Source organism: Electrophorus electricus, chromosome 21 (genome assembly GCF_041902795.1).
Source record: "Electrophorus electricus isolate QZ-2024a chromosome 21, ASM4190279v1, whole genome shotgun sequence".
In the NCBI taxonomy this organism is placed as follows: Eukaryota; Metazoa; Chordata; class Actinopteri; order Gymnotiformes; family Gymnotidae; genus Electrophorus; species Electrophorus electricus.
In genome coordinates this window covers 15,112,501-15,121,977 of record NC_137517.1, presented here as the reverse complement: position 1 = coordinate 15,121,977, position 9,477 = coordinate 15,112,501, and positions in this window count along the sequence as shown.

Sequence of the window (9,477 nt, the reverse complement as noted above, 5' to 3'; positions counted from 1 at the left end):
ATCTTAACAGTGGTATCTCAATATCTGAAATGGATCAGGCAGTTAAAATGATGAAGGTCGGTAAAGCTGCAGGGCGATGACATTTTTCAAAAAGTTCTCTGGTAAACTCACCCCTTTTCTGAAGGATGTGTATGCTGAGGCATCTGGGCAGGCATTACTTTTCCTTTCAACGACTCGGGCCATGATTACAGTCCTTCTCAAAAAAAAGGAAGAAAAAAACCCCCGTGAAATATGAGCCGTGTCAGCCTGTGAGTTTGTTTTAGCTGGTAGGCTGGAGTCGGTTACGCACCCAGCGATGCACCCGTACCACACCTCTCCCCAGGCCTCGGTGCATATATCAATACGATTATTTCTAATTATTTCCCCGAACACAGAGGGACTAGACAAGGCTGAGCGGGTGTTGAGGGGCAACAGCATCAAAGATCAACTCTTCTTGCATCACAAGATTAATTCAGTCTAACAATTATGCCCAGATTCTTATTTCTGCTTCAAACTGTGCCTGCTGTCATCTTTTTTATGGATTTAGATAAATCCATATCTCCCTTAATCTGGAACAGGACTATCCCTCAGATAAGAAAGGTGTGTCTGGAGAGGCAGAAAGGAGATGCTTAGCACTCCCGAATTCCCTACAATATTTCCTGGAATACTTTAACTTAGAATTCCCGGCTAGAGACATTGTAGTATAAGACAATGTTTTGATTAAGTGGTAATCTCTGTCGTAGGTGTAACGGTTTCTGTGTTTCGTTGTCATCATTTGCGGTTTTGTTGACTGTATATATTGTATGTTTTTTGCATTTAAAAAACAATAAAACTACTTGAATATAAAATTACATTTACAATCACACACACAACCACATTACAATCAAATCTACAATTACATCATAACCACAGAAATCACATGTAAATCAATAAATCAGTATGTGTTCATTATCACAAGAGTGTGATATTCAATTGCTTCTGTAATTTTGCAATTCTTCTGTAATACTTTCCTGAACTCAGTCAGTATTGGGTGGAATAACGCCTGGGAATTAGGCACTTGGTGGTTGTTGCCATGGTGAGAGACAGTTTCCTCTTTTTGGGAGGAGAATATTCCCTTGTGCACGTGTGCTCACACACACATACACCCAGACAGACACACACAGACACACACACAGCACTGAGAAACCACCATGCTCTATGCTCATGTAGTACAAAATATAACCTTGTGCCCTTCCCAATTTGACCTGCTCTGCATAAGATGTCATCCGCTGTGTCTAACAAACACAAACACACATAGCCACTCCCAGATGCTCCACACAACACCACAATATTAGAAGGAGTACCAGTTACACACAGAGGTCAGGAGAAGAGATGGCAGAGATGGGAGAATTTGGTTGAATATGTAAAATTATTGTTCAGAGTTGAGAGTCAATCACCGTCCAATTCCATGGTGATTTCGTTTGGAAAATTGGTTGGTAATTGGATGGCAACCCAGTTTTAACTGTCCTGGCCAAATTTAGAGTAAGTGGTATATGTACCATGTGTGGTGGGCTATGAAGCAAAATATTGGTTTAATCTCTCTCTCTCTCTCTCTCTCTCTCTCTCTCTCTCTCTCTCTCCCTCTCTCTCTCTCTCTCTCTCTCTCTCTCTCTCTCTCTCTCTCTCACACACACACACACACACACACACACACACCTATCCTTTTTGCTGTCTAACCTGAACATTTCTGCAGGAGTTCTGAGACAGTGTAGCAGTTATGTGGTACAAAAGTTTAAATGCTGTAGCTCTGAGCTTAATACTTAATACTCACCCTCTCTCTCCTCCACCCTCTTTACCCTCCACCCTCTCTCTCCTCCACCTCTCTTTACCCTCCACCCTCTTACCTCTCCACCCTCTCTCTCTCTCACTGGCCGGACATGCATGCTCATTCTCAGTCCCAACCTAAATCTTAGTAGCCATGTTATTAATAAAAAATACCTGCTTGGTAATTATATCCTGTAGGTGTACAGCGGACTCAATAGTCCTTCTGTTGCCACGCACAGCATGTCTTAGCCATGCAGTGTGTTGGCCAAGCAGTGCGTTAGCCATGCAGTGCGTTAGCCATGTAGTGCGTTAGCCATGTAGTGTGTTAGTCATGTAGTGTGTTGGCCAAGCAGTGTGTTAGCCATGCAGTGCGTTAGCCATGTAGTGCGTTAGCCAGGCAGTGCGTTAGCCATGTAGTGCGTTAGCCAGGCAGTGCGTTAGCCATGTAGTGTGTTAGCCAGGCAGTGCGTTAGCCATGTAGTGCGTTAGCCAGGCAGTGCGTTAGCCAAGCAGTGCGTTAGCCATGCAGTGCGTTAGCCATGTAGTGCGTTAGCCAGGCAGTGTATTAGCCAGGCAGTGTGTTAGCCATGCAGTGCGTTAGCCATGTAGTGCGTTAGCCATGTAGTGCGTTAGCCATGTAGTGTGTTGGCCAAGCAGTGTGTTAGCCATGCAGTGCATTAGCCATGTAGTGCGTTGGCCAAGCAGTGCATTAGCCATGCACAGTATGCCATACACTACACTGCCACACCACTACCAACTGACTACCAACCCACTACAAGACATACAACCAGAGCACAACCACGCCTACATCATTGAGATAATTTGTTCTTTGTGTGCACCATCCATATACTACCAGAACGGGTCATGGGGTCAGAATGATGAATGAGGGAAAGAGTTTGGTAGGATATTGTGCTGAGCAAACTGCTCAGTTCCCCAGCCCCAGTAGGACGCTATTTTGCTTCGCCTTATTTACGTTCCTGTAATTTGCTTTCATTGGTTCCACTTGGCTTGTGTCTGTGGGGCAGAACACTATGCTGCTGCTTTCAGTCGGAGCACATAACGAGTCTGTTTTTTAGGCCACCTTCAGAAGAGCTTAACACAGGCCTTGATGTGTGTCGACGTGTCTGTCTGCTGATTTTGCATTTAAGCGCTATTGTGTAAGCTCACCTGTGTTTGCAATGGTTTGTGGTTTCTCTATGTAGACAGATTAGTTCATTTAGATTTATTGTCTTTTCTCAGTACATGTACAGGCAACAAAATGCAGTTGACATCTGCCTGTAGTGCTAATAGTAGCATTCTGCCAAAAAATGAAGAAGAACGAAAGAAAGGGTGGAGAAGATAAGTGTGTAATAGAACTAATTAGAATGAGATTGTAGTGAAGTACACGTTCCCACAGAAACAGGACTTTTAGGACGGAGGTCCTTCATTGACCGCATCCCTTTTTAAGGATCCTCCACAAATCTCCTACTGACAAGACAAAGACAAAGACGAACTTGTCAAGAGTGAGATAAATGACCACTCAGATAATAACTGTAGTGCTGTAGACTGTAACCGCTCTTGGTGCGCTACATGTAAATGTATTAAGGCGGCCATAAAATACCAGGTACTAACCAATTATCACCACCCGTTCCTCCACATGCGTCACTATGGGAGCTGTCTACTATATTACTTGTTAGAGATGTAATCGCCTTTACAATGGCGACACCAAGAGAAGGCTTGCTGATCGGTTTGTTGAATGCCTTCAGATCATCAGAATGAAGGATTTGTCATTTTCCTTGGCAAGGCATTTTAATACTAATGGACGCTGCATTAATGACATATCTGTTTGCACTGCCAGTTGTTGCTATGGTAGCAATGAAAACTTCAAAGAAAGGAAACTGAGAGAAAATGAACCCATCTCTGCAAATCGAAATGAGAGTCTGTAGGTTTATTATAGACGGTGGTATTTAAAGGAGTTTCCAATCTTCACTGAAATATCCGTAACAGTTCTCCTCATTCCAGGATGTGCTATATTCTACGTATATATTCCAGAGGTGGGTGGACCTCAGAGAAGGAAGAAATTAACAATCGGCGCTCTGCAGTGCCAAAAATGTCATTAACGTATACTGTGAAATACTGTGGGTACAGGTCCAGTATTTTGTTCAAAATGATAGACTTAGTACATAGTACATTATCAGCATACTACAGTCTGTGGGCTTCTACTGAAGGCCTGTAACACATATCTTTACACACACACACACACACACACACACACACTATGCAACAACCTGTAAATGGATTGATATTGTTCAACTTTGAATGTCTCATTACTTTAACTGATAAGGGCCTCATTTTCCAAAAGTTACGCAATGGTGCTCTCGAGATTGCTGGCCACGCCTAGTTTTATGGGCACAGGTTTCATTTCAGAAAGATTTTCATTACCAAAGTTACTGGGTCAAAAGCCAAGCGCCAACAGGTCCTAACTTAACACAGACAGGAAGTGACCAAACCGTTACGTAGCCATGACGTTCTTTTGTTTGTATCCCAAACAGCTGGCCAACTTCAGCCTGTCCCTCTCGTTCTCCGGCTCCGGGAATAGTACAGAGAGCAGTGCGGCGCCTCAGACCATCTGCTTCTGCAGTCTCACGGGACGGAACTTTAATGGGGGAATCTCTCAGATAGAACCTGCGCTGTTTATGGTCCACGCTCAGCCATACTGCTGAAGGGTGGGCAGAGAGCCAGCTTCTCTCAGGACCTCCAGTCTAATGTGTGTGTGTAGGTGGGTGGGTGGGTGTTGTGTTGTTTACCGCTTGGCATTGTTTTTATTTTAAAAATGGCAATATTTTCATAATCTGGGTCATAATCTGTTTCTGACGCCTGAGAGCAGAATGCATGATGCTCGATGCTCATACTAGTCATAAACACTGCCATCCCAAAGACACACACACACACACAGTCATAAATTACAGTGAAGTAGGAGTAAACACACAGATTAACCTTTAATTCCACCCTTCTAAAAATCCATTTAGATGATCAAAATGCAAAGTGATTGGGTGGGGGTGGGGGGCATAGTGCTCTCTAGTCACTGCCTTAAAGGAAGGGCACTGCCTTAAAGGAATGACTCTGCCTCGAAAGATGGACACTACCTTAAGGAAGAAAAAGGTACTTGGTTCACACTCACACGCAAATTTGCCGTTTCGCTTTTCTGATATTTTGACCGCACAAGGTCAAATTTTACCACATGCATTTTTTATTATCACCAGCCATAGCGTCAGAGAGTTAATGTGTTTATGTTCAAAGGGGGTCTGCACTACCAGAGTTAACATGTATAAAAACATGGTTATCTACACCTTAAACTGTTTATACATGCCTTTAACTATAATATTAATGCATGAGTGAGTGTGTTTGAGTTATTACTAAACAAACACATTCAAACTATAAATAAGATTAGGTAAACTTTAGAAATAGTACCAAGAAACAGAAGACTTAAATCAAAAGGGCTAGCCAGAGCATGGGTAATTCAATCAAAAAAACTCAAAACAAAATCTGAGAGTCCGTTTTCTTGAACACTTTGATTTCCTTGATATTTATTTAATGGCTTGTTTTGTTTATTGCGATATGTATTTGGATTTTGATGCCTTACCTCACTTCTGCCTTAAAGATTATGGGATTTGGATGGCTGTGTTATTCCAACATGTCTGAGGGTATGTTTCCACATGGCCAAAATTCTCCGAACCCTACTATGATCCTGGACCCAAAGTGCCATCTAACTCCCCAAATCCGGAAGGGTTCCTATAATACCTTTAATCCCTAATCCTGGAGGGTTCCCTTACTTCCCTTAATCCCCAATACCGAAGGACTCCATTTCCTCAATACCCAGTCCTGGATGCTTCCCTAATTTCCCCTTAATCTCCAATTATGTAGAATTCTCTTAATTCCCTTAATCCCTAATCCCGGAGGGTTCTCTTAATTTCCTTAATCTCCGATCTTGGAGGGTCCCTTAATTCCCTTAATACCCAATCCCGGGAACCCTCCCTTAATCCCCAATCCTGAAGGCTACGCTTCATTATCTTAATTCCCTTAATCCCTAATCCTGGAGGATTCTTAACTCCCATTGCTCTCTGTTGAGGATTGCAAAGTGAAAAGACTCCCCATAAAGCCAGTAGTGCAAAGGACCAATCAGCTTCCTTTCCTGCTGGCTAGACAAAATAGAAATGATACTTAAAAAAAAAAAAAAAAGTATAAAAAGTAAAACATGGCGATTTACATTTATGTCAAATTTGACTGTTGAAATATATAACATATCAGTCATGAAGCAGACACGGTAGTTTACTAATCTTAGTCCATACTAAACCTCCTTTGATTAAGATCAGCAACGCTATCCAGCTGAGAGAATGAAGAAGGATATTGGCATACCAAAGAAATGGATTTTGAAATGTGACTCACAGGCTGAACAAACACCATTTAAAACTCAAAATGACCTTGACATGAATGGAATGAAATGAACATGTGGACACACACAGGCACACACACAATTTATTTGTGTGTACACATATACATACAAGATATATGTGCCTATAATATTGATACAGAAAATCTTAGAAAAATATTTACCCATGATTAAAAGTACATGTTGGTGAACGATGTTATATGTTATTTCTTAGTAACAGGGCTTGGGCTGAGCATGTGAACAAGCACAAGTGAAAGTGAAGTGAAAGAGTGTCACCAGGTCCTGGATGGACAGACCAAGTGGGGATGGAGTTGTGTGGAGGCTGGAGCTTTGTGGAGGATGGAGTTGTGTTGAGGATGGAGTTGTGTGGAGGATGGAGCTTTGTGTTGGATGGAGGAGTGTGTTGGATGGAGAGGTGTGGAGGATGGAGGAGTGTGTTGGATGGAGAAGTGTGGAGGATGGAGGAGTGTGTTGGATGCAGTTATTTGTTCCTTCCACTTGGTATATTTCATTCGTTGCCTTCTGATTTGACCATGATTAAAAATGTTCCATTTCCTTACATATAATCTCTAATGGCTTTCCAGAATTGATTATGATTATTTACGGTTCTTGTAATTTCCTCTAGTTAATATTTTGTTTTGGCTTTACAAATAAGGGTTGTATCCCTATTTGTCAAGGCCCAAATTGTGCTCTGACCCAGGCTAAACTTCCTTCATGACTTAATTCAGACAGTTCATCAGAGGACTGGGGATTGCCCCGCCCCTTCATTCTGTACTCCCTAAATGGAACAGGCTTACTCCCATCCTTAAACACCCAGTTTAATGCACAGCCAAGCAGTTTCATTATTGTTGTTGTTTTTTTGCCATTTTACAGTTCCTAACCGCTGCCACAGCACAACGGTCATTAATATCGTTAGGTTCTTACATGAGAGGATGTTTGAGGCTTATTAGTTAAAGCAAATTAAATCAAAGTAAATTTACTTGGGGTTAAAAGAGAATAAAGGGATATAAAAATCTCTGTATCATCTGAAGGTTGCCTATGACAACCAAATGATGCATGTTTCTATTCCTCCTCCCTGTGTGTGGAAGATGGAGGTGTGTGTAGGCCACTGAGCCTAGCAAGGCCATGTGCTCTGGGTGTCCCTAACAGATTTTATATCTGCACATGACTCTGCTGATCAACTCTACAGTTGCATCAGCACCCTTGTGTAGGAAGAACACGCACGCACGCACACACACTCACATGTTCACACTTGTTCAAAAGCCATACACATACAGAGGCTGGTAATGTAGCTGAGAGAGAATAATGCAGCAGGATAACCCAGAGAGATCTGTCTGTCCCTCCATCCGTCTGTCTGTGTCTGTCCGACTGTCTAAACAGGAAAGGTCACTGAGGGCACTTCCAGTCTATGTTGAACTAAGCAGCTCGGGGATTGTGACCTTTGACCCAAACACTGGAAGGGAAGAAGGAAAATGTATGGCACTTTGGAGATGATAGCATATTACCATGGAAACAGGCACCTTGAGAGACAAGCTTGTGTTTCTGAGTATACCAGTTTTTAATTCTGACAATAATACCATAATAACAAGGAATCGGATATCATTCAAATCCTGACAAGCTGTATCAGGTCAGCTATGCAAGATTAGGGTTAACCCTAACCCTAACCCAAACCCTAAACCCTAACCCTAACCATAACCCTAACCATAACACTAAACCCTAACCATAACCCTAACCCTGTATCAGGTTGGCTATGCAAGATTAGGGTTAACCCTAACCCAAACCCTAACCCTAAACATAACCCTAAACATAATCCTAACCCTAACCTTAACCCTAACCCTAACCCTAACCCTAAATCCTGCTGGTGGGTGGATGTCCAGGAGCAGGGTGTGGATCTCCACCCAGTCAGGCTAGGTTCCCGGGGGCGTGTCCGTGACTGCAGCCCCACCCACTGTCCTTCTTCCTCCTATTCTTTGCTATTCACTTCACCCCGCACCAGCTTCCTTCCGGCTAACAAAAACGTGTGTGTGCTCAGCGCACTCTAGAAGAGCTTGGCTCTGCAAACAGAGGTTTCTATGGGAACAGTCGGGGGTGGGGGGTTACAGTACTCCTGGGCGCCCGGGCTGTGAGCTCCTCTCACACCGCAAGTGTGTCCGACCTCATTCACTATTCGCTCCACTTCAGTGCCAGGCCGTACATACGCTTTATGTCCCCGGTAAACCGGACCACAGGACCGTGCTGACTACTACACTGAAGAAACGACATGTGGGCCAAGTAATTAATGGATTTTATGCTACTGGTAGATTTAACAGTAAAATACATTACTGTATTGGTTAATACTGATAGCAAATGCACCATGAACATATATATGCACATGTATGGATCAATATATGAAGAAAAACTGTTCTCTCTCTCTCTCTCTCTCCCTCTCTTCCTCTCTCTGTCTCCCTCTCTCTTTCTCCCTCTCTTCATCTCCCTCCCTCTCTCTCTCTCACCCATCCTCTCTCTCTCCCTCTCTCTCTCATCCTATTCTGCGGCAGGCTATCTTATTACTTGAGCCACATCTTATTTATTTCCAGGGCAGAGAGACGTACCGCTATGGAGACGGAGGGAGGAAATTCTCTCCTCTGGAATGCAGTGACCCACAGGAAAAAGCACTGACTCAGGGCTTAGGGTTTCCTGCTCTCTGATTGGACGGAAGAGGAGAATATGATGTTCTAAATCAGCATATTTCCCAGGAGCTCTTGCAGGAAAGCCAAGCAGATTAAATGGGAGTCTCCCTTTGTTCGCCAAATAGAGTAACATAGAGTAATATACTGTTCTCTTTAAGCAGCTGAAACTAAAGAACTGACCCAGGATCAGGCCCACATCGATATAACTGCATTCTTTACACTGGACAATCTCAGAAAAATACGCATATAGGACGCTTAGTGTTCACTCCAAGCTATGTCTGCTGCTGCTCTGTAAAATGTGGCTGACACACACACACACACACACACACACACACGGTTCAAAAGGCACACACAGGGAGGCTTACACAGGGGGAAGTATAAACACCTGCTCAGCATAGTAAACTCAGACACTGTGCCTGGTCGTGACCCCCATTGAATAAACAAGGTGACACGGAACTCTGGAAGACCGAATACGGAAAACGTTCCAAGGGCTGCCTGTCCAGGCCTAACCAAACGTACAAAGAGCGAAAGTAAAGAAGAGCGATGAGGCTGGTTACCCGCCTCTCGGGCAGCTGGGTCAGGCTCCTTGAACGCACG